Below are 25,623 nucleotides of genomic sequence, written 5' to 3'. Positions count from 1 at the left end.
CATTAATAGAACTAATTTCTCTTGGGAAATTATTGCACATGGAAAAGATTTCACAAGAAATCTTTCCTATTATATGATAAATCAAAATCTGGAAAGTTGTGCTCTTGTACACAAGTTCTTGTGTGCTGCTGATCACATTCCATCTCTCTGAGCACTATCACTGCTGCTAGTGTGTCTGATGCATCATGTCTTTTCTTAGTGGGTCTGACAAGAAATTATTTGATTTTGGCATCCCTTTCCCTAGGTTATTGTGCTGTGTGAAGCAGATCAGAACAACCCCCTGTTTTAAGATTTGCTGTGATGAGTGACACCTATTTGCTTCCAGCCACAGACCAAGGGCCCAGACTCTCTGCAGACCCAGCTGCAGGAGGGTCAGACACACCCTTGGGTTCAGGGGAGCTGTGCCAGACCCCAAATAGTCATGGCAGGAGAATGGTGCCTTCCCCTTGCACTTGCAATTGTATTTGCTGCTGGTCATTTATTTTTGCTCTAAAAATTGTTGTCCTAAAGAGCAGCTTTCCTTCAATTCAGGGTCAAGAACTGGACTAAGTATAAGAGGATGAAGGTTTTGTAATTTCTTGTGATTCAGTGTTCAGAACTATCTCCCATATGAAAGAAAAAGCTCATATGAAAGAAATATCTCCCATATGAAAGAATGAAGAGAGGCAAAAGGCTAGAGAAACTCAGAAACAGACCTGCAGACCAAGCATTTGGCAGGTGGTTCATATTGGCATTTCTTTGAAATTGATTTGAACTATTAAACTCCCAGTGTTAAGTTCTGTCCATAGCTGGTATAAGCACAGAGAAGCATAAATGAAGCCAGTGGAGTTATGCTGAATTTAAATTAATGTTGAACTTCTTAGGTAGTGCATCCATTTAATGAACTTATTACATGAGTCCTTCGTGAAAAGAAATCCAGTGATTTCTCTGGCAAAAAAAAGGTACTCCATTATGTTCTTGTACTGATAATTTTAGCCTCTCTCTTTCTCCCCCATTCCTACTTTAAAAACTTCTGTAACCCCTATTGTGTGCTTCACAGGTGTAGCCAGAGTTCCAATTGCGTAGAGATGAAGGGCAGCCCCTCTGGGCTGGACTGTGGCACACTGGATCAGAGACCCTGGCTCTGTGCAATGTTCTGGATATGGAACAAGAGAAAATATCTTGTGCTGTAGGAGAGCAGTGAGGAAGTTTAGTAGGGAGAATGAAGTTCCAATTGTGGAAACTACTGTGGGCTCTAGCTCTGGTCAAAAGTGCCAATAAATCTTCTGTGCTCAAGAGGTTCTTCAATTGTATGTTAAATTCAGAGGTTTCTAAATTTAGAAGTTGTGCATTTGATATAAACCTTATTAGAACTCCAGTTTTTGCTTCTACATTGTAAAAAATCCTCCAAGCTGTTTTCTACGGAATTACACAGAAGCTGTGCATCCCTTAATTAGTTGCTTAAACAGCACAACCTTGTTTAGCAAGTTGTTTGTTTTTTCTGTTTTGTTTTGTTTTGTTTTTAGTTGCATATACGTGGAAAGATTTCCCTAGATATGGCTTCTCCCACTATCTGAGGCAATTTTATCAAATTTTTGTGTTGTGCAGGAGTTTGTTATTGTCTTTTATTTTCATGGCTTGTACAAATATAGTGAATTATAGCATGAAAAATCAAACAATAGCTGCAGACAAAGGCCCTGAATCTGGAAACCTGTACATTTCACGTTTCCAAACTGGATTTTGGAGGAATTGGTGTCTAGTGGCTCTTGTTGTTGTCTGGCATGTGAGCACTCAGGGTCATTACTGGAGAGGAGCTGTACTTGTGTCCCTACCCTCGTCTCAGTATCTCCTTTCATGTATCAGATGTACATTCACCCCTAGAACCCATGAATGGGTTTCCATCCATGTCAGATCAGGTCCTCGCCTGTCTGCTTGAGTTCATTCTGCCAGAGGCTTTCCTAACCATTTAGCACCAGCAGTACACAGTGACTGTGGCTAGCACAGGTCTTTCCCATGAGAACATTCTCCTGTGTTTTACAAACAAAGATAAAGTTTGGATGTTATTAAAACAGTGTCTCGAGATTTGGACAGTTCAGGCCTGGCCAATCAGGCCTAGGGGGAGATTTCTGACTGACCAATCTGGGTGACCTCTGAAAAGTCTATATATATGTTGGATTCAAAATAACAAAGCTCTCTTTTCTATGCCACGCTGAGAATCCGGGTTTTCCTTCTCTGCTAGCGGCTCAACAGCAACACAGTGACCACACATCCATCCATCCTAAAATCCAATTTGCCTTGAACAGAATCTATGGAAAATGTCAAAACACTTCATGCATGAGGTTTTTTGATAACTGGTCATTTCTCCCTCTGTGGTGATGCAGATAGGCCTTTGCTGAACTTTTTGGGTGTTAGAGGTCTCAGACCACCACTCTTCAATGTCATTCTCATTGAAGGGAAGATTTCTTACAAAGCCGTTTGGGTTTCTTTCACTCTTCAGAGAAGTAAGTTGTCTTTCCTCATTCATTACTATTCTGTTCATTTTTATGGAGGATAGCTCTCATTTCAGCTTAACCCAAACAGGAAATATCCAAACCCCCATGTCAATAGTCAATATTCTTTAAGATGTATAAAGGCTTGAGCCTTTATATAGTATTGAGCACTTCTGAAAAACTGACTCAGGGCATCATGAGCTGGCTGCTCCTAAATCAGTAGCTGGTTTTGAAAGAACAGCTGTGCATTTCCAGCTCCTTTTTAACCTTTCTCAGTGCTAAAATATTAGCCTCCCTCCAAGATAGGCTGTCAGAGATAGACAAGTGTCTGTAAAGCCATCTCCTCAGGATAAAGTCACCATACCTTTGAAAAGCTCCTTGGCAAAGTGCATGTTAACATTAAGTGCTGGGAATTTTAGGTGCTGTCAAGAAGAGCATAGGACTGAATTCCACACCTGGAATTTAGAAGATGCCAAAGGGAGAAAGGGAGGCCAGATGGAGAAAGGAGAGCAAAGCAATGTAGGGATTCAGACCAACTAGCCAGAAGGAAGAGCAAAGGTGACTATCAAAAATAACACAGTCCCTAGTTGTGGAGGTAATTGTGGCAAGGCAGAGCTTACTTTCTACTCCAATGGACGATGTGTCAAAGGCAGCTGTGCATCAGCTTCACAAAAAGACCTACTTTATGTCTTAATCTGATCCCTTGGTCCACGTGCCTTTAATTAAAACCAGAAGTGAGGCCTGTGATGCTGTGTGGAGAAGAGTATGTAGTGCTAAGTCTGCACCCTGGATCACCTCAAGTGAATAGGGTGATAGTGTTCCTGTACTTTGGATTTATATCTGTATTTTGGATTAAGAATAATTTGCATTCTTAGGGGTTTGCTGCTTTAAAAACAACAATCACAAAACAGGGAAGAGATTCATCTTACCAGATCCCACAGAAGAGCTTTGGCTGGCTGTTATTGTACACAGACTAGTGTAGCTTTCCTTGTGGATTTAAAAAAATCACCTCTAGGGCAAAGATTTTCCCTATAGTTCCTCTTCCCTTGTCCTAGGTATCATCATAAACACCATCAAACCTAAGGTTATTAATTTCTTCTCAACTAGTTTGAAATCCTCTGGATCTAAAGCTCATCCTTTTTTATTGTTTAGCTTTCTAATTTTTTTTTATTTTAAATCTGCTAGTGCCATAAGAAGTGTGGACTTGGAGACTTTATTCGAAGTGAAATTAAAATCCCATTTTGAGTCGGGAAGTGCATTCAGTGTACGAGCTGTTGTGTTGCATGCACGTCTGAGAAGGTTTCTGTGAGCTGCTGCCTGGTAACTGTAGACAGTGCTGCAGGCTGGATCATATGTCCAGGCTGGTATTTCAGCCTCCTCTTAGTGTCCAAAGAGTTTTAATAGGACAAAAGGCCAATTTCATGTTTGGCTATTTCAGTTTACTGGAATCTATGCTCAGCACAGAGCAAAAAACACAGTAGGGGCTGTGTCTTGTACTCAACAAGGGGACAACATACTTTCATAGGTTAAAAATGGACATTTTCCATATCCTCAGGCACAAAATAGATAAAATATGTGAGCTAACCTTCAACCTCTTCAGCTTGTCTCCTGTTTCTGTGGCGAGACTCTGCTGCCCTGAAGTGTAGAGGAAGAGCTGTCCATGTAAATGAAGCCTTGCAGGACACTGGCATGGTGTGGACTGATGTAGGTACATTTTCTCTCAAAGCAGGAGCCTATCTCTCAATGTGTTAAAACTGCACCTCGCCCCGTGTTCTCACTCAGATGAAGGAACCAGAGTTCAGCTGGCACTGGACTCTACTATTTTGGCTGATAAGGTTTAGTGTAAACAAATGCAGGTCTCTGAATTATCTGGCATGAGGATCAGTTAGGGGTGCTGGCTTCCTATAGCCTTAATCTAGTTGGCCTAAATGATTTATAAACTGGCAACATGATAAATGTTGTTTTAAGTGGACAAATCACATTGAAGAGGTGTAACTTTCTGTCAGTGTGTAACATGACCGCCTCTCTTAGGGGAAGAATAACAATCACAAAGAGCAGTAAAGGTAACAGGATCACTAGTAGGCATATTCCTTCTCTACAGCATAAATCATTAGAAGGGCACTTCTTTCTTTCCTCTTTGCTTGCCCTTCTTCGTCCTTTCTTCCTTTTTTTTTTTTTTTTGGTACTGTTTTCTAGCACTTGCATATCATTTTGGAAAGCTAAACCCTCCACTTGATTTGTGCTGCACTTTCTTCATAAATCTATGAAGCTTGTCTCCATCAAGCTGTATTTTCCATTAAAATATGGTTCCCAGGTGATTTTCAATACTATGAAAAACATGTAGCCATAAGTCTTTCACTGATTGTTTATTATCTGTTTATGTGCTCCTGAGGATTTTGACAGCTAGGACTTGTATCATGTGTAATGTAATAAAAGTGGATGTCTTCAGCCTAACAGGGATAGCTGGCCCTTTATTTCTGTTGCCAGGGCTGTATTTGTTTTCTATGTGTTGGTTGCTTTTTTTTTTAACCTGAAACTTTGAGTCTACTCCATATCAGGTCAGTTTAAACTTTGTGTTTTCTTTGCTATATAGATCAACAACCCCCCAAAATAAAATCCAAACAAAATATAACAATAACTTTCCTGTTATAAACAGCACAGGAAGCAGTAACAGCAAAGCTGCTATTTACACTGCTGCAGGGGTATATTTACTTCAGCTGGTTTCCACCATGGACACTCAGTTCCACCTGCAGTTGCAGGAAATGCAGCAGGACATTCTTGATGTCTCTCTTGGATATGTGTAGCAAGCATGCTGTGGGTTGCAATATAGGAAGCTGCTCATAAGGAGGTGTAAGAAGTTAATGCTTTAAGATGCTGGTTTGTGATGAAGTTTGTGAAAGCTGATAAGAATTCATTAAAAATGTCTATCTGTGGGCAAAAGTGCAGATCTTTTGCAGGCAAAGTTACCTCTGGCCTTAAAGGGAACTTTACATTAGGATTACAGGATCAGCCAGTGTTTAAGCACTGATTATCTGAGAGAGCACAATAAGGCTGGCTGAGGAATAAAACCTTACCTCAAACAGCATGCTGGGAGTTCAGTTTGTCAAGTACCTGTGTATTATTACATACTCACTATCACAAGGAAAGCCATAGTCAGCCTGACAAGGGAGCCTCCTGGAAGAGTTTTGCTTAGGAAAGTTTGGCAGGGATGGCCCCACCAGAGAGGGAAGGGAAGGGAAAGAAGACGACTGCCTTGGAGGTGGGCTAGGAGGAGAAGTGGGCTAGGAGAAGTGGGCTAGCACGTATTTGCTGACTCTGTGGTTAGTAGCCAGGCCAGTCTCGTGTGTTGACTCATCATTTCCTCATCAGTGGAACAGGGAAGTATTGATTATTTTTATGAACCAGGACTCAGAAGGAAAATAACTAATAATTATTAGGACAATTTGTAATTTAAGGGCCGGCTTTATAGCAAGCAAGCAAAATAATTTACTATGGTCAGGAAAACTATTCAGCTTGGATTCCTGTGCCTTTATAATATGGAATGTCCTCTCCCTGCCCTGTAAAGAGATGTCCTCCCAATGGTATTCACGCAGTGGTTACATAGATTTGATATAACCTGGGGTTTGTGTTGTATCTTCTCCAGTTGGACCTCAGAACTGGTTGTCCAATGAGAAACTACCATTTCCTAAATGCTTGGTAAAGCACTTAATTGTGAAAATAACTAGTTTACCTCACATCAATTTGAAAAATTACTCATTAGTTTTTGAGGTGCAGCCACCTTCCCTGGAGGACAGAACTACTGATCTCATCTGTACCTAAAACCTTGGCTTTGCTTGCTAGCAGGCGTGTCTGATCCGCAAATGAAAATTGGCTTACTGTCTCCGTTTCCTTATAAACAGCCTTGACTGCACCTTTGGCAGAACACATGATAATTAAACAGTTGTGGCTCATACTGTGCAGGCTGAACAGAGCTGGCAGGGAAGAGTTTACATGACTGTCATGCAACACAGAAATACTGTTTCCCTCTGCTTTTCAGTGGCATTTGCTAGCAAAGTAAAGTTGAAATTCTCTAAGAGCTATGAGAGCTTAAAATGTTTGCAGTTTATTATTGTTTCTTATTGTTTGCTGAATATATTATTTAAGCCTAAATTATCTGTGCAGCTGGTAGACAAATAAGTCAAAAGAGACAGAGCACAGGGACTTGAAGGAGCTGAGATCTGAATCAGAACCATTACCTGAGAAATGTTTTCTTTACCTACAAAAGTATTAAAGCATCCAGATCTTGTTTAAATATAGGGAATTGTTCAAATCCTCTGGAGACAGTTAACAGCAGAGTCTTACCAATGCAAACTGCATTGATAGATGTGCTAGGCACAGTTTTCAGTGTTTGAAATGATATTTTCTCAAAACTGAAATAACTTCTACTGCAATTGCTGCAAACTGATTTTAGTAGGTTTTTAAAAATATATTTTGTTTTCAAAACAAAGTTTTGTTGGATCTTTGTTTCCACTGGACTCTGGCCATCACTAGCTAAGTAATTCCACATGGGGATGTCTCATTTTCTCAATTGTTATCTTCTGCCTTGCTTTTAGTCTGGAGAATTGTCATTCTCTGCCCTCAGTCTTGACTGCAGGGATTTTATCTTCTGAGATTCAGCTCCACTTTGCCCACAGTGTCCAAGCAATGTTCCAAGGCACAGCAGGGAAATTGATCCAGGATGTCCTGAGACTTCCCAATGCAATGCATAACGTGTACAAAGGTTTCTCCAATAGCTGACTGACCTCCATCCTTAGTGTAATATTGTAGCACTGATTCACTCCTGAAATGAAAACCTCTTGAAGAGCAGAGGCTGATGCAGTTAAAACCCTCTGGGTTATGATCCATTCATTTAGAGCCAAATGGCCCACTTGTTAATGTCATTTGCCTTATGACCAATTATTAGGTATTTCCTTATTAAGCAGAAAATCTCTTTTGCCCAGTGTTGTAAACCAACTTAATAGCACTTCAAAGCAGTTGGAAAAACTGGGAAAGTAGGGTTCATTTACTGGCTACTTCAGCATTTGAGACATTTCTTTTATTTTATTTTGAAATGAAAGCTGATAATCAGAATATTTGTCTCACCTCTGTAGGGACATTAAAACTGCCATTTGTCATATCTTTAATTCCGACACTCTAAAAGGATGTTATTGCTGAACATCTTGGTGCTGTTTCAGTTACAAAACTGAACCCACCAGGTTGGGAGAAAAAAAAATCTTTCATTCACCAGTTGTCCTACTTGCCCTGATGCCCCTTTCCTAGCCAGGCCTACAAGCTCCATTTTCTTCTACATTAGTGCACCAGACTTTCCCAGCTGCTTACACAGTTCTTGTAGCTCCTGGTGGACTGCACAGATGTGGTGATGACTTGCTTCATCCAACTTTGAACATCCACATTACACCAATATTTTTTTCAAATACAGTGATTATGTGCCCTGTGCTTTTCCTCTTGGCTGTTCTGGGAAATTATTACTCCCAGCTTTCCCAACCCCAGGTCATATATTCCCCTTTTTCCCTTGACAGGAAGGATAATTGCTCTATACTTTGGGTGTTTTCATGCAGCAGTCAGTACATATTTACTAATTAGATGACACCCTTCTTTTCCTAGCTGAGCAAGCTGTGAGCTTTTAGCCTCCCATCCTAGAACATGTTCTTCATGCCCCTGAACTTCCTACTTTCCTTTTTTCTATGCCTGCTTTGGTTTGAATTTGCCTTAATTCTGATGCCTCATGAGAGGAGATCCATACCCAATTCTCCAGGCCAGGTGGTACAGAGACTTGGCCCATCTTTGTGTGGCTGACATGCCTTGACTCATATTCTAGGATTTTGTTTTGCTTTTTATGGCCACATCAGCAAGCTCACTTACCACCTTATGAACGAGAAATATGCCCAGGTCACTGTCAGCTCAGATGTTTGCACTTCACTGCAAAGTTACTATTATTATTTGCCCCTAAAAGCATTCATTTTTCACACTGTTGGTTTTTTAACCATTATTTTCAAATCTCTAGTTCATCCCTTTGTTCTTGTGCAAGATATCTGGCCCTGCCTGTGCACTGATAAAGCCTCCCTTGGGCTGAAGCAGAGTTACACTCCCACATTTGTAGCCTGTGTTCAGAAGAATCAATTCATTACCTCCAGTGACTTGCAGTGAGACAGCAGATGTGTGGCCAGAGGATGTCCCAAGGTGTCCATAAGTGACCATGTGCAGAACACAGGTGCTTCCAGCTCCTCGTGGCCATTTCCCAGCAGCAGCTTGTAGCTAATACACTCTCAGAATGGCTGTGAGAGACTCCTCTGCCCTGGACTAATCTATCTGATGGAATAGGATGAGTTTCAACTACTAAACCCTCCCTCCTGAGGCCAAATGCTTTAAAGTAAGATCTGATGCAGATCCTTATCCTAGGACTGTCAATAATGGTTTCAGAGCACGTCACCTCCTTTTCCTTTCAAATGTAGTTTATTAATTTACTGATCTTTCCGAGTCAGACAGTAGTTAATATACACTATTGTGTAAATTGGGTGGAGCTGATTTCATTAATAAATAGCACAGAGTTTAGTTTAAAATTTACATAAGTATTGCCAGTAACAGTATGCAAAAGTCATAACTAAGAGCCCTCCTCTCCATACAAACACACTAAAATGAAGGATTTAGTTACAAACGTCCCAAAAATTAAAGCTATAATTTTTAATGCATCTTCTGACTCTGAAACTTCAGGCTTTTCTCCACTACTGTGACCCCTAACAGAAACTTCCTTTGTTTAAATGTTAACCAAGATTCTCATTTAAGCTTACTTAGCCACAGGGCTTGCAATATATTTTAACAAAGTTAATCCAACAAAATCCAAGAAGATGCAGTGAAAATCATGAAATATTACTTCTCCCCTCAAAAAAAAAATTAAATTGGTCTTTACATAGGTAGATCCGAAAAAATATATCTCTCTTTGGTCATAGCAAGAAATAAAGTTATTTCCCCAGGTGGTGATGCCTCTGAGAAATGTGTTCAGTGCTGCACAGTGGGAAGTTGACCTGCTTGGCTCCAAACCTTTGAAACGAGGGTTTAATGCTGCAAAGGGGTTCATGCACATGGGCACTACCACGAACATGCAGCTGGGACTCCAGGGTTGGCTTTAATAAAGAAGATGTGGCCTGGCTTGTGGCAGGAGTGTGGTTTCCATTGTCCAGAATCACAGGCCTCTGCATTCCTTATTGTACTTATGAATATTTTTTGATGCTGTGAATAATTGAGGAAACTTCAATTATTGGGCTGCCTTTTTAATCATGTGTTTTGTTTTGCTTTTAAACACATTCATTTTCAAACTTGTGGTTTCCAAATGGCTACAACTGTCATTTCTCTCAGGCATAACTCAATTAAGGAAAGTCTCATGACATTTCATATTTTTTGGTTTATATGGAGAAATTCCCTGTCAAGAATAATAACATTTTCTAGCGCAAGTTCTTGGGTTTGCAAACTTGGAATGTGTTTTCTATGGGTCCTCATAATTTTTCATGCTAGGGTGAACATTCCTGGTTTGCACATTGAATATTTGGTAAAATAAATACACAAAAAAGACACAAAAAGTTAATAGGTATAAAAATGGGAATGAATTTTACCAGGAATTTCCAAGTATTTGTGTAGCACTGGCTCTTGCACATCTGCTTTTGTCTGGAGAATTGGTCTTCCTTTAAACATTCACATTTAAGCAGCTGGATTCATCATTGAACCAAGTATCAACAACTGAGGGATATGGCCTTTATCAAATTTAATAAACCTTTGAGGACTGCAGAAAGAATACACTTGTCTTTAAAGATCAGCCTGTCCAAATGAAAACTAAACAGAAACTCAGATCAAATTCATGCTTGTGGCTGCATTGTGAAAGCCAGCTCTTTGGTGTTTTGCAATAGAAATTAGTAATTTTAGCAAAGCATTATGCTTGTTTTGATGGCCTACAGTGTTAATTCTCTCATTTTTTCTTTCTCCTTTGTTAATAATTCTCTACAATGTTAATTTTCTCATTTTCTCTTTCTCCTTTGACATGGAGATCAGAATCTGGCCTATATGTTGTAATATGGTAAGAGAAGTATACAAATATAAGCGTGTCTAAATATGTGAATACAAGTTAGGCTATTAATTCAAAGTGCCTTGCCATATTTATTAATGTTCTGTGTTACGAGATTAAAGCTATAATTTAGAGTTACAGGAATTATAAACAACTCTTTAGCAAGTCATATACCAACCATAGTAACTTTTAAAAGGTGGAGTGTAATTTATTCAACATTGTAAGGAAAAATAAGGTAAATGAGTTAGCTTAGGGGTGGGGCAGTAGCAAACTGCTTGTGGAGACTCTTACTCCCTGAGGTGATAGAGGTTAAATGCATTACAGAGCTTATAGGCTGGCTCCCTAGAGAGAAAGGGGGCCAGACGTTTCTAGCTGACATGTCAAGGACACCACACATTTGCCCTTCTGACTAATGGCACGATACTGAGCTGATAGCAAGGCAGCAGCAGCAATTTTCAGAGAGAAAAATGGAACACAATAGGTGGCTCCTAATTAGGGAGAAGGGCAAGATGCTGGCACAGTCTTAGTGTTTTAGAGGTCCACTAGCTGAAGGCATAGTGAGCCTGAGACCACTGATGCAAACTTGGAACATTATTAACATTAGTGGCCAAGAAGGCCATTTAGGTAAAATGTCCACAACAAAGCCTTCTCCAGTGTAACCTTCATAAGGAAAGTCTGGACATTAAACTCAGACCTGGTCCTGCACCACCAAAAACAGCCTGCTGCTTCAACTGGTTATTTAAATGGGTTGTCTCAAAGGTTTCCACTCTAAATCACTAATTTTACTTAAGAGCAGCAGGACAGATATAGAGAAACAGGAGGGAGGGATACACTACAGTGGTGGAGGGGGGATGTGTCAGTGGATATGCACATGAAAGAAGATGCCTGGGGAGTGGCAGGATTACTGTGTGAAGGAAAGTTGTAAGGAGATTAGAGTATAGAAGTGAGTAAAGGGAAGACTTGGAGTAGGCAGGTGGAAGTGCAAGGAGGGAAGGAAAATGAGGGAGGAGGGGTCCTAGTTGGTCTCAGTGTCACAACTCAACCCAAAAGTTATTTCACATTAAATTTGGGAACTCCAGACTCTTTCAAAAAAACCCCCAAAACACCAAACACCATATGTGTTGTAGAGATCTTTTAGCTAGCAGATGCTGTATAGTAACATATTAATGAGGCTTGGACCTGGAGAAACTCAGCAAGCCAAAGCTGAGATTCCTACTTGCAAAGCTATTTTACTGCAGCTATTTTTTTATCAGAAAGTAAATAGGTTTTTTTTTTTTTTTTTTAATGTCCTTTTAACATCACTCCATGAAAGTCACAGATACAGAGAGGATTACATAGGTAAGCAGATAGTCTTGAATGTGGAGCCAAGTGTTAGGTGAGCAATATTGCTGCTTTATGAAAAATCTCTTGACAAATCTTAGACATTGTCCCAAAGAGTTTGATGAGAAAATGATGGCTAACATGAGAAAAAGGATTTGAAGAAGACCAGCAACATTCCAGTATTTTCTGCTGCGCTGAGTCAGACCTTCTAACAGAGGAAGTGAGAAACTGAAGGTGTAGGTTTTACATGTTGGCTAGAACAGGTTTTGAGCTTAGCTGCTTGGTAGCAGAGATGAGCAAATGTTGCAATAGATCACACTGAAAGGTAGGTGGAAGGAAATGCTCCATTGATTAAGGTACATGGCACACTGAGAGCAACAAAAAGCACAAACCTACTGCTCCTCTGACAGGCTCTTGCCTTTCCAGCTACCTCTCTTGCCCAACAAGCCTCAAGAATGCACACTCCCTTAATCCTCTGCTGGGAGGTTTGGGGCTTGGTGGAAGAAAGGACCTTCAGCAGCAGGAGGGAGGATTGTTTGGAGAATGAAATTCAGTAAACGCCAACCTCGAAGTGAACCTGCTGGGACTGATTTGCTGCCAGCCCCTGGGAACAAAACTGCAGCACTCAGTTCCTGAATCCCATCAGCTCCCACAGCCTGGAGGGTTCACACTGCTCTATCTGGCACCTCTTCCCATGTCAGAACAAGGCATTGTGTGTGTGATTTCAACATGCTTCTGGTTTTGTTCTAACTGCCAAGAAACACTAGTTGTGTTATTATGAAATGATTGAGGAGTATTTGCTCATACAAATTATTTGTTTTAAGAGTTTAGTAATTAAATGTCAACACAGAGTGTTGGTGTCTGAAAAGCTCTTGTGTGAAAGCCCTGCTCTAACTTGAAACTACAATACACTGTTTCTCTTCTCTCCAAGCAGATTTGCTTGAAACACCCTATTCAGTCGAATGCATCTCGCTGTAACACGCATGGTCCTTGGCCTTCAAAGACACCCTTGTGCAAAGGGCGTGTTGCATTAATTTGTTCAGCCAATTTAGGGTGTGTGGCATTAATTTGTTTGGCCAATTTGTTTAGAATCTGGCAGGGCATAGGCAGCCAGTGCAATGTCTGTGCATAATGCCTGTGTCATCTCCTCAGCAGATCTGGAGAGCAGGAGATTTACTGCGTGATGCCAGCCACACCTTGAGCTGCTGCTCAGGGCAACAAAGGCAGGAGCCGAAGCAACACGGTGCTTGCTGAGGGCGAGTATGAAAATGCTTTTTATACTTTGAACAACTGATTTCCACACACACTGCCTGAGCTGCAGGAATAAGTGCTGGGTCGAGTTCACTGCCAGCACTGACTGTGCTCACCTGAGACCCAGAGGGTAATAATCACACTAATCACACCCACAGTGAGCCCCACTTTACCTCAGTGAAAAGCCACAAACAGTTCAGGATGAAACTACTATATTTTGGTGCAGTAGTGTGTAGCTCACTGGAGAATGTTAATGCTAAAGTCCATTGAGCTTTTGACTTGCATAGAAATAATGTATTTTAATCCTATATAATTTTTTAAGATACTTCTCTCTCATTCCTATTTCCTGTCATGCTCAAGATGAATGGTAATGTGCTTTCCAAAATATTTCTTTGTAAGGACCATATAGTTATAACTAAAAAATTACAGAAGTGACCAAGGTCTTATTTAAAAGTAAACAGCTGTTGTTCAAAATATAAGCACCAATAGACTTCAACAGCACTAGGTTTTACATTGAATTGTTGATGAAAAAATATTTTTTGTGTGTTTTTCCTTTGTTTTTTGTGGGTTTTTTTGTTATCCTAACAGACAACAAGGTCTAGAATTAGAGCTGGTGGAAAAGACTAACACTTTCTATTTTCCACTAGAATTTATTTTTCACAAAAGTCTATAACACCAGTTAGCTTTCTTCTGAATTTAGGCTAAATGTTCTGAGATGTGTTGTTGTTCTGGGAACACATCGATACTCTGAGAAAGACAGGCACTGAGGGCAGTGACATCATGGAAGTGCTTTTGCTTGAGTTAAGTCAGATTTTTTCACCCTGGGTGCCTTCACTGCTGAATATAATAGAGTAGATAAGTGCAAGAAAGGGTATAAGGCCTAGATGTGTATATATTTAGATCATCTTATACATTTCGATTGTGAGCTGCTGTCAAATAATAGAGTAGGCTGAGAATTTTGTGATGTTTATAAAGGTGTCCTTATACAGTGGTTTAAGAACACATGTGCAAAGTCACCTGGCTTATTCCCTGGGCACCCAGGAGTGAGGTCTCACTGAGATGCTGGAAACTGGAACTTGTACTTTTCACATCACGTATGAAATGCCAAAAGAATCAGGTGTGCAGAAATGCTCCCATTTCCCAGAATAAGACTGCACATTTCAGAGTGTGTTAAGGATACTAATGGATGACCTGCAGTGAGCTATGCACTGTGCAATCTAAAGCCAAGGGCTTTATGTCAGGCTTAGAGATTTTGAATGGTAACACACCTTTCAAAGAGCCTAAAAGTAATTAGCCTTTCACTCCAAGTTGACACACTTACACTTTTAATATCAGGAATAAGGAGAAAGACTAAGGCTTCTAACCTCAAATCCATAGCAGCTTAGGCACTTTCACCTCGCTGGTTTTGTTATGACAGCTCTTTGTTTGGCTGATAGTGAGCGGTGTTTTGAATAGAAGTGCTTTTGCTGTTGCTTTGGCACTTTCCGGTAATAAGGGAGGACTTGGAGGTTATGCAGCAAGGTGCTAATTGACATTAACACTCAAGACAGGAAATGCTGACACAATTTAAAATTAACATCCTGTCAATATACTGCTGACCTGTGTTAAACATGTACTTTGTCAAACTTTCAGAATTAGATTTTAATACAGAAACAGTGTAATGTTGGGAGTATTGCTGGTCTTGGGAAAAGTGAATTTAATACAGTGAGAAGTCACCCAACTGTCTCCCATTTTAGCTTACCTTTTCTCAAACAAGAAAAGTTAAATTTTGCCCCAAAAGATCAAATATAAAGCCATCTAAGCCAGCTAAAAATTATACCGTATTTGTTCATGTTCAATTACTAAAAGAAACTGTCCTTCAGTTCTTAGATTATTTTGATGTTCCCTAATCAATGACAATGATTCCCGAATATGGATTTTACAAAATATTGTCGCAGATATATGGCATAATGCACCAAACCAAGCTAACTGGGTAACTTACCTATAAATTAAAATGAAAAAAAAGGGCTGACAGAAAACAAAATGTAGAGCAACAGATCATAAAGTGGCTTATTTGCCAGTTAGTTTATATTTTTAGTTATCCATTCCTTAACTAAAGATCTATGAGGATATTTGCAGTTATTAGTGACTCCTGGGGTAACTGGAGAAGAAAACAATGATATCATGTCTCTAGTACTCCAACAGTTACCAGCTGATGTGGTGCTATTCATCAGTAGATATTAAAAGGTACACCAGCACTCTTAAAGCACGGTGCAGCTCTGGCTTGATGCTCTACCCTTCCTTTTGTTTGTAGTTGACAGTAGCTAATTTCATGTATAAACTGTCCCAGTGACTGCTCACATGCAAAGCTCTGGTGCTACTTGCAGATTGGCTCACTCACCAAGTGTTATGCAGCTTTGATGAAACAAAGGTGCTGTTCCCTGTCAAGCAAGTCAGAGCCTCCTCTTTGCAAAGGTGGAAGGCACGAGGCAGAATAATGCCCAATAAGAGAAACAGAGCACGCTTGGGTGCGGTCTGCTCTGTGGAGGAGGCTGTTTGCTGAACATTAATCAGAGGTTGTCGCAGGCGGTAGGAACAGCACGAAGAAAGGCACGGAGCCAGGAAAAGGTGATGAGGAAAAAGGAAGCAATTGGGGGAGAAGATTGGGCCGCATGGCAGGAGGTGGAGCAGGACAGTTTGAAATGGGAGGTGTTGGTAGGAGCAGCCCTGCGCAACCTCGGGGAGTGTGGAAACGTTTCAGGAAGGTGGTGCAAGCTGCATATCACTCCTGGCAAACTTTCTCTAAGAAAACAGCAAGTGGGTGGCCTGTTGCTCTGTGTGCTTCCCGCTGACGGTTCCTGGGAGCCAGCCAATATTGTGTGTTGCAGTTAAGGTTACAGTGAGACTGGAAAAATATTGGCTGTAGCCCTGGTTCTGCAAATTATTTGCACAGGGCACTTATTGCCATTAATAACGAAGTGCTCTGAAAGGCAACGTCTCAGTTTGAGTGTGTGAAAAGGGGGAAGGTGCTCCCACAGGGAGACACTGCTCCAGTAGAAAGTGATTCTTTAGAGCAACTGCCACATTAGGTGGAAAATCTTTAAAGCAAGAGCTACTGGGTGATCTTATCCTGTGTTACAAGTACTATAGTTGGGCTTGTAGGAGAGCTGCTTTGATCTGGGGAGGAAGAAAATGAAAATTATAAGTGGAACATACATTGGAGACTTGGACCTTTTCTCTGAAATCATTTGGCAAAGCACTCTCAGAGCAAAATAGTCATCATCAAATGGTCTGTTTTACTCTGATTTAGTTCTTTCTCACAAAAAATAAATTCTTATTTCCCATTTTTCTGTTGTACAAAACCCAGAGCAATTTCTCAGTAAGGAGCTCAACTATCATGGTCACACTGTGCTCTAGGGGAGAAAAAAAATTGCCTTCCACTAAAAAATGTTTACATTGGCTGCCAAGGTTTCTCCTGATTTCCTCTGTTGGGAATGAATAATTAGGAAGTGAACTGGGAGGTGAAAAAGGCCTCTATGTGTTTAAGTCTAATGTCACAGCTTTCCAAGGACAAAGCTTTTAGTACATAGAAAGGTTTCTCTGTCAAGCAGATGAATTCAATAGCTAAGCAAGACAGCAAGAAGAGGAGTCAAACAAAGCAGAGAATTCCCAGTAGGCAGCTTTTAGTATGCACTTACGACAGGTACGGCATGAAATGGATGCAGAGCACACATATGTGGGACACACAGGCAACACACATAAGGTGTTAATAGTCTTAGCTGATGCCAAGGAAGAAAAAGAGCAGACAGGGTCAGCTACTGTTTCCTGAGCTAAATGTTCTTTTTCTTATGGTGGTCAGAGCCAAGGGTAGTTTTACAATGTGCAAAACATGCACTTGTAATTAAAGTGAAACTCACACTGACAGAGAAAGGGGATGGTGAATATTGACCTCACATGCTGCATCTGTAGAGCATTTGGGGACACATTCTTTCAGCAGAAGTGATGTTGGCTTCTGATATTCTTTTTTAGTAAAAGGTGAACAGCAATAAAGTTCTGTGTTAATTTGTATGCATGGCATGAAGCCATTTCTCAGGAGAAGGCAGTGCTGATGGTACTTTAGAATAAAGAACAACTCCACTATATTTTTTAAATTTTCCATTCTTCTATTTAAAAACAGGGTTGTCATCATTACTTGTAAGCAGTGGAAATTAAAATAATAAATAGGAGAAAAGATAAGTAAAACCTATCTTTTCTTTGTGTTTGTTTTCTGCTGTTAGGCTGTTCAATACTATGTTCACATAGCTGTTTAAGCAGGTGAGTCCCCAGTGTACCTTACTGACATATCTACACAAGTCTGGCTTGGAAATCTCCTTGGAAATCTCTTTTGAAAGAGACTTGGAATAAGAGCCACTGAAAACTTTGTCCATTTTCTGATGCTTCTTGGCTGATATAGGTGGCCCTACAGAGAGAAAAGTGTGGAATTTCTGCCAGAACCAGTGTGCTGACCCTGAGAAGGTGGATGGAAAGACAATGCATACGAATACAGAGGCTCAGATCCTCAACTGTTGAGTCATGGCTTGAGCTGCTCTTTTCTGCTTGTCTGGGGGAAGATCTCTCCCCTGGTCTTTTGAATTGAAGATTGCTGGGGATGACAGGAAAATCTGCCCCTGCTCTAGCCCTCCTAGACTTACCTCCTGCACTAATCAAAGAATCAACAAGTATATATCTTCCTTGCAGAGAGATAAGAGCCTTTGAGAGGCAGAGCACTCTGCCTTCCAACAAACTTGTGCATAAAAGGTTAATTTAGAGGGTGAGATTTCTGTGTATGTTGGACAAATGGAGAGCTGAAGGGATTCTTTTTATTCCTCCCATTCTCTTAGCCTTGGCCGGCGGGTGCTGGTTGAAGGTATGAGTTTACATTATGGAGCACCTCTCCATCACCCAGGCCTTTGTCAATTCACCAAATGTGACAATTATAGCATTTCAGAGATGAGACTTTCTAATCCTATTACTCATTCATCAACCTGCGGATGATAGCAGAAGCCAGATTGAACAGTGCCAAAAGAGCAGTGAGGAGCCTTCTCCAGTGCTGTGAAACTAGGCTTAGCTCAGGCACAATAGGTGTGTAATTTAAGGTTTTGTTGAGCTGAAATCCAATCACATACTTGACTGGTAGATCACAGAAAGACACAGACAAAAAGAATGAGATAATTCTACCTCACACAAACACTTGAATCCGGCTTTGACTTAATAACAAGTGTGTGATCAACCTTACACTGTTTCTTTCTTTTTTATTTTTTTTTAATTTTTATTTGAACCTAGAAATGGGATGGCACTGAAACACTTTGCCTACTTGGGTGTCAGCCAATAATATGAAGGAAAAAATACCAGAAGGAAACAGAAGTACTTGTTTAGATAAATAAATTTTTAAAGTGCAGATGTTTATTATATGAAAGATAACAAGGAAATTTAACTTCCAGACCTAGCTCAGTGCTGCTCTGGTACCTGTTGCTTTCCCAAAGATGGAGAGGATGTAGCAGAAATATGAAGAGTACAAAGCTAAAAAATAATAAACCTTGGCTATTGGGAGGAAAACTCTTCTGTGAACATTATTGCCCTCTTTCTCTCTTGCTGCTTAAATGCTCCTTTAACTTTGTCCTGTTTCAGCCATGAGAGCTCTTGTGTGTGGGTGGATGCTGGGTGCTGCAGCCCTGAGCCACTGCTGGTCACGTAACCACACAGAGGAGATGGGAACCTGGAGGAGAGGAGCCACTGTATTTTATGGAAACAGAGAAGTGAGTTGGTTCTGTTCTGTGTTTAAAGATGTAGCTTTTCAGCAGACAGTGTTATTTATATTAGGTTTTATAAAGGATAATCTTTAGTACAGGCTGCTCTAGGAGTGGCCTTTAGAATTAACAAAATTAAGTGTAGGGCATGTAAGTTGAAAGCTTTGGGAAGAAAGCTCCTTGGAATAGGAACTTGCACATTTATGTCCATCATCAGTGCTTCCATATAGAGTAGGAGTCCAGCTTCTCTGGCCAAGTCATCTGTCAAGACCAAACTTAAAAACCCCACATTTCTATAGTCTTTTTGGGCATCCCAATCTCTTTGAACTCACAAATTCAGTGGGATTAACTGTGCATGGAAGTTGGTGCTAGCTTGTAAGGTGTCATGACACTCAGAAATGTATAAACCCCAAACTAGAGGAGACATTAAAAACCTGAGAACAAGCCCACTGCTAGGAAAAAAGGCAAATAGTTTTAATGACTCAGGCCTGGCAGAGGAACAAGGACTGTAGTCTAGTGGTGGAGAAAGTATGGGGTTTTAAAGTCTGCCAATCAAGAAATGCTTTCAAGCCACATTATTTGAGTAGATACATGAGACTCCAAATGCCTTAGACCAAATTACATGGCCAGTGAGTCACTGAGGTGCAGCCAGCCCATGGACATGGACAGGGCAAAACTCAGGTGGAAAGCAGCTGACAGAACTCCTCTGCAGCCACAGGCAATGCTTACACTGTGCCTGTGCCAAAGCAAAACAGCCAATCCCTGGTGATGCAGTGAGCAGGGCAAAAACCCAAAAAGCCCAGAGAGACAAAAAAGGAAAGGGAATCTTGGGTGTCAAAGAGTTAAACTGAAGTTTGGAGCTTGGTGTTAGTCACAAAAGACCAAAATCCAAGCAATGTTTTGCTAATGAAAAAGTAAATAAATTACAAATTTGCAAGATATCAGACTCAGAAGCATACAGAAACAACATCAATGGAAAGATTTTTTTTTTTAATAAGTGAATTAGTGGAGAAAAATCCTACAGCGATGAAATCCATATTTAAACATGACAGAGGGAGATATTTTCAATGGCTCATAGGAATAGGAGGAGATTGAGATATGTTCCAAATGCAGGGAAAAAAGATATCCACAACACAGTATAATCTGAGAAACTCAAACGGGGTTTAATGTAGTTCCCAAACTGCAGAGATCTCATAAACATAGTGATTTCCTTTAGCGGTATAAACTCTGACATTTGACCAGACAATTGCCTTGGGGACATTAGCTAAAATAGCCTCAGCTTTAAAATTGAAATATGAACTTCTAAAGGCTTTGGTAATTTCTTTCCAGTGACAGTGAGACAGCCAACATGACTAGTGACTGCTGCTGGATGTATCAGCATCCCTAATTTAGAAAGAGGCTGGTGATTTTGGCTGTGTTGAGCTGCAGACCCCCTCTGATCTGGAAATGTCCTTTTCCTTTGGTTTGCACATGTGGGTAGCTCAGCTGCGTTTCACCAACAAGAAGACAGGTACAGTTTTCACCATCCTTTTTGCCTGTCAAGAAGCCAAACACGACTGTCGATGGTGTGTGGCAGAGCTGGTGAGCTGGGGTGGTGCTGCTGCTCCTCAGCTGTGCTCACAAGGGTGATCCCACAGAGGATAGACCCTTCCAGGCTTGGGGAGTGGCTGTGCAGTGTAGCACAGAGCTTGCTGCTGCAGTCCGTGTTTTGGGGAGGAGATGTCAGGCATTTATGCTCTCGCTGGCAGGTAGGTTTAATTCCTTTTCCTGGAGGGACACAGTTTGGGCTCCTTTGTGCTGCAGCCTGAGCCCACTGGGGAGCATACCCTGAGGGTGAGCGACTGTTGCCAGGACAAATGCAATTGTTGGTGGTCTCAGGGGGCTGCAAGTGCTCTCTGTGGGAGCTGTTTGATGTTGTTGACCCCACAGTGAATCAGGAGGGGAAGGAGGGAATTGCATTCAGCACTCTCTGTATAAGTACATCTGCTAACGACCTGTGCCTGGTAAGGTGTAAATGTGTGCACACATTCAGCACTTTGGCAAGTGCCCTCTCTTTATAGACATGCTTGCACACTGTACTGTATTTTTATTTTTATTCAGTATGCTCATTTATGATGTTATATTGCTGCAAAGTGTAACCCAAATTAGCAGTGAGAAAATAAATGCCTTTTGTTGCTGCTGACTTCTCAATATCCTGGAGCAACTAGAATGCTTTAGACTGTGCAGGTGAGCATTTGCTCACCTGTGTCAGCCCTGACCCACCTCTCCTTTAGCAACCATATCAGCTGCACAGATAGCAATGTGATTTTCCTGCTTTTGTCCAACAGAATAACGACAGTGAGGTAAACCAGCTTATGAGTCCTGCTGTCTTCCCCACTACAAAGTAATTTGTTTTGTGTGCTCCCAGTAGACTGTAAGGACCTGTTTACTAATATGGCCCCTTCAGCTCTGTGGGTTCATCCTCTGCACACCAGCTCTGAGTGCACATAGGTCTCTGCAGACTTCATCAGGACAGCATGTGGTGAGGAGAGTTGGGGACAAATCTGGGCTTCCCCTAACTTTTCAAATCAAAACAGCCAGGACAAACATCACTTCTTTCACCAGCCTTTGCCTGTCCTCTTGTCCTTTGCAAACCTGTGTGAGCTGAGGGAGACTCATCTGCCTCGCTAAAATCCTACCCTCTGCAGTAGCCTTTGAAAGGTCAGCCTGTGTGGGCCAGTGGTGGCTGTTTTGCATTATTCTTTTCTTCTTGCCTTCATACTCTTTCCCTTGGCTCCTTGTCAGACTCTAGGAAAAGCTCTTGAGGGCCACAGAACTGGAGCAGCTTTGGCCTCACAGAAATTTAAGTAGCATGTTTCTGTCTGTGCAGATCCCAGATCTTGCTGTCTGTTGCTGTGAAGTGTCAGACTCTGTTGGCTGGTGACTAACAGCAGCAGCACTTAACCAAGTTGAGTGAGGATGATGTTTAAGCATTTCTCATCCTAAGGAACTACTATGGCAGCTGCAGAAGGCTCCTACAGTCTGGCTGTGCTCTGAATAACCTCTCTCACTATGGTTCACATTAAAAATTTTGATTATCTGTCAGACTGCTGCTCCCCTTCTCTCCAGCTATCAGAGTTGCAACACTCTGTAGAAGTCATTTACTTGCCAGCAGTACCGTTAGGCCTTTGTGAACAATTAAGCTGAGGTCGGAGGTTGTAATATATCAAATTTGCGGACCATATTAAATTTTATTTTTACTGAAAGGAACTTTTTGTCTCTTTTATCAGGAGGAAAATTAAGCTGTGAACTGGAATTCCATCAGGCTGTCTACTGTGAAGTCCTGTGGTTTTAGAAAAGGGGCAGCAGTGGTCAGAAATGACACTCAAAAGGTAAATTTATTTCTTTTTTATTAAAAAGGATAAGTTATGACCTGTACAGTATATCTTAAAGAAGGAGGGATGTTAACAAGATAGACTGCATTTTCCCATTTCTTTTAAGAAGCCTGGTCTTGCCAGGCCAGAGAAGTTCTGGATGGGAGGGAAGGGGATGCTGAGCTACCACTGAAGCTGCAGGGTATGGATTTACCCAGCCTCTGTGCCTGCCCACCACAGCAGCTTCTGGTTTTGGTTTTTAGGTGAAATGTAGGAGGGCTGGGCTGGAAAGAGCATGGAAGTGTGAGCTAAATATTCTACCTAATTATAAATGAACAAGCAGCTCAGGATAGGTTTTTTGAAAAGAGTTTCTGTTTGATTCAAGAGCTGGAAGTTTCTTGAGGTAAAGTTTCTAAAACCTTTAAAAACACCTTCAGTCTGGGCATCTTCTCTCACCAAACACACCAGAAGTTTTGCCCTTTAGAGATTACTTCCAAAAGTTCTGTGCAAATTTGTCAGTGAATTTTTGCCATTCTAAATAATTAATATTTAATAAATGGAAACAATGCCATTATAAAACCAAAACACAGTGAAACCCTGTGTCCTTCTTGCTTCCAGAGAACAGACATTTTGGGATACCTGGTCAGCACCCAGCCAGGCTGGTGCTGCCTTTCACCTCTCTGTATTCTGTGATTTAGGGGGAGGATTGTGTTCTGGACTACACGAGGAAGTACGTGCTTGTTCTCTTCACATGAGATAGCCCTTCCTGTCCTGCACATGTATCAAAGTATGTGTGTGAGGCTGATCTTGTCACTCCTTACAAACCTGCTCTGTTTGCACAGCCTGGCCACCTGTGGGTTACACACAGACGGGGCTGGTTTTGTGCACTGTGGCTGATGATATCAAATTGGGCTGCAAAGATCCAAGAACCTTTTCATTTTTCTGTAGGATTAAAGGATTGCCCTGCTATATTTGGCGTGGGTTTTTCCTCCCCTCTTTACTGCACAGTGTTATGTTCCAATCATCCATATCTCCTGTGTTTCTACCCTGAAGAAGGTGGAATTTCAACAGCAAGAAAATGGATTCTATTGTGCTCTGTATAATTTGAAAAACACCCTGTGGGATGAGTTGTGTAATTTTAATATTCATTATCTCAAATGCAGACAATAGAGTAGACCTTAGTAGGAAAGACTGATTAGCAGATTACTGAAGATAGTTTTTTCAACTTGCCACATTATTTGATGGTGAGTAAAACAGTTTCTCAGGACCTGAATCTTTGGTATTAAAAATGAAATGTAATGGCTGTGTGGGAACCATCCTTCAGGAAACACATACATGGGAGCTCACAGCCCTGCACTGCTAGAACTGACCTCCTTTGTAAGTCTTTGGCCTTACTGGTTTAGCAGCTGAGACCAAGAGATTTCTGTTGCTCTCTCCAACTCTAAATGAAAGACTGGAGAAGGGGAGCATGAAATCAGTCCATAAACTAAATGGTAATGTTTTAATTACAATTCTATTGTTATTCTCCCTATTTGTCTATTTGTAATTGTGTTATTTGCATATTCATTCCTTTCTTTGCCAAAAAGGTTTTATTGTTGTGGGTTGGTTTGTTGTTTTTTTTCCCCCAAATGTTTGACTCCAAAAAGAGGCCAAACTTGTTATTAACAGGCTATAAGGGAAAGAAGAAAAGAAAGGAAGGGAGGAGGGAAATCTGTTTTCCCTAAATTCAAAGACTTCTATGGGATAAGGATACAAGGTGGATAAGATTTTGTGGAAATAGAGACACTAAGATTTTTTTGTAGACAAGAGCAAATGAAATTTTGTTTGGCAGCATGATTAGGAAGTGTAATAAAATTTAGCCAAGCAAAAAACTCCTGTAACTGTCACCCAAATGCGTTCAAAGTAACCTGGTAATTTTATAAAGGCTGGAGTACTTGACAGTTCCTTTCTTCAAGCAAAGTCTTCTGGGGTATTCATTCTGTTAAAAACTTCAGTGAAATGCAGCACTACATACTGGCTTAGTTCCTTTCCCATAGAAGAAAATATTCAACAACATTTTTTGTTTCTTTCTTTTTAGCAAATAACAAGTAACTAATAGAATTCCAGTTCCTGTGAAAGAAAGATGCTTTTACTTCACACAACCATCTAAGGAAGTAAGTTTGTCTCCTTGTAGAAACACTGCCACAGCTATAACCATCTTGACTAGTTCTTTATGTCCTCCACATTACATGGACACTTCTCAAGATTTTGTGTCAGTAGGCCTTAGAATCAGAAGAGCCTGCTGAGACAGTACACAAAGCTGTAATATCTTCCATTTCCATGGCTGCTTTGATAGGACCTGGGACTCTGCCTCTTGCTCTGAGGTCAGGATGGATGGTGTTGGAGGGTTTCTTCAAGCCTGAGCCAACCTCAGGTGTGGGAGATGCACAGGAACTGGAGCAGGCTGGGATAGTGTTGACTGGAGGAGCATTTTCTTTCATTGTAAAGTTAAAGTAACAATCAATTCAAGCAGCAGCCTCTCATGCCTGCCTAGAATTACAGTGTTCTGTGCACCTACTACAAACCATCAGGGAGTGGGGGAGTCCACTGCAGCCTCCATGCATGTAACCTGTCTGCAGCTGTCACTAGAGATGCTGGAAAGCAAGTCCCCATCACAGGCATTTCCTGGTGCCATCAGATGATGTGCAGTGACTAAAAGGGTTGCCAAAGCTGAGAAAAGGACAGGCTGCAACAGACAATATTTAATAAGTGCATACTGAGATTTTTCAGTTATTTCCATATTTACACATACTATATTTTTTAAATGCTGTGTTTGCCTCTCTCCTTTTTTTCCTAGTTTATGCTGTCTCTGGACTTGAGAATTTTGTCTTTCCATTGTGTTCTCTCTCACAGACACTGTATAATGACAAACCAATCCCCCTGCTTCTAGTTAATGAATAGTCTCTAGTTGGTTTTTTTTTCAGGCACGAGTGTTAAAGAAAGCCTAGCTTTCAGCTATTAAAAATATTCAGTGATATTTATGACAGATTTTCCACTTCTTCTTTCCTGCTGCACATAATCTTCAAGATCATTAAAGGGAAATTCTGAGATTTTCCATGCTCAGTGCTAATGTAGCACTTGTTTCATAATGAAGCTTGAAATGGTGGGTTTTTTCTCTGCGCATGATTAATGCTAAAGTCCACATCCTTATCTGATAGAAAACACCAAGAGCTCCACTGAAGTAAATGAAGTTAGGATAATTTGCATCGGTTGAGGATGTGGCCCTGTATCTGGCTGACATTATCCTGCCTGCTGCAGTATAGACACCAGCTGGGGTGCTGTTGTTTCATTCAGTGTGGGATAGGAAGGGTCTCAGTGGGGGACAATGAAAGTGG

The 25,623-nt window shown here is 40.9% G+C and overlaps 1 long non-coding RNA gene across 1 annotated transcript in view; it reads left to right on the top strand.

Annotated features, from left to right (window-relative positions):
* The window catches only part of LOC146432291 (uncharacterized), a 51,887-nt gene that overhangs the window by 17,910 nt on the left and 8,354 nt on the right, over positions 1 to 25,623 (top strand). The window contains exon 2 of the long non-coding RNA XR_014854538.1: positions 22,166 to 22,267. This is a non-coding gene — a long non-coding RNA (uncharacterized LOC146432291). The remainder of the gene's footprint in view (positions 1 to 22,165; positions 22,268 to 25,623) is intronic.

This window comes from Lichenostomus cassidix, chromosome 11, assembly GCF_008360975.1.
Source record: "Lichenostomus cassidix isolate B80296 chromosome 11, HeHo_3.0, whole genome shotgun sequence".
NCBI classification, from domain to species: domain Eukaryota; kingdom Metazoa; phylum Chordata; class Aves; order Passeriformes; family Meliphagidae; genus Lichenostomus; species Lichenostomus cassidix.
This window is presented reverse-complemented; position numbering and strand designations above follow the sequence as displayed.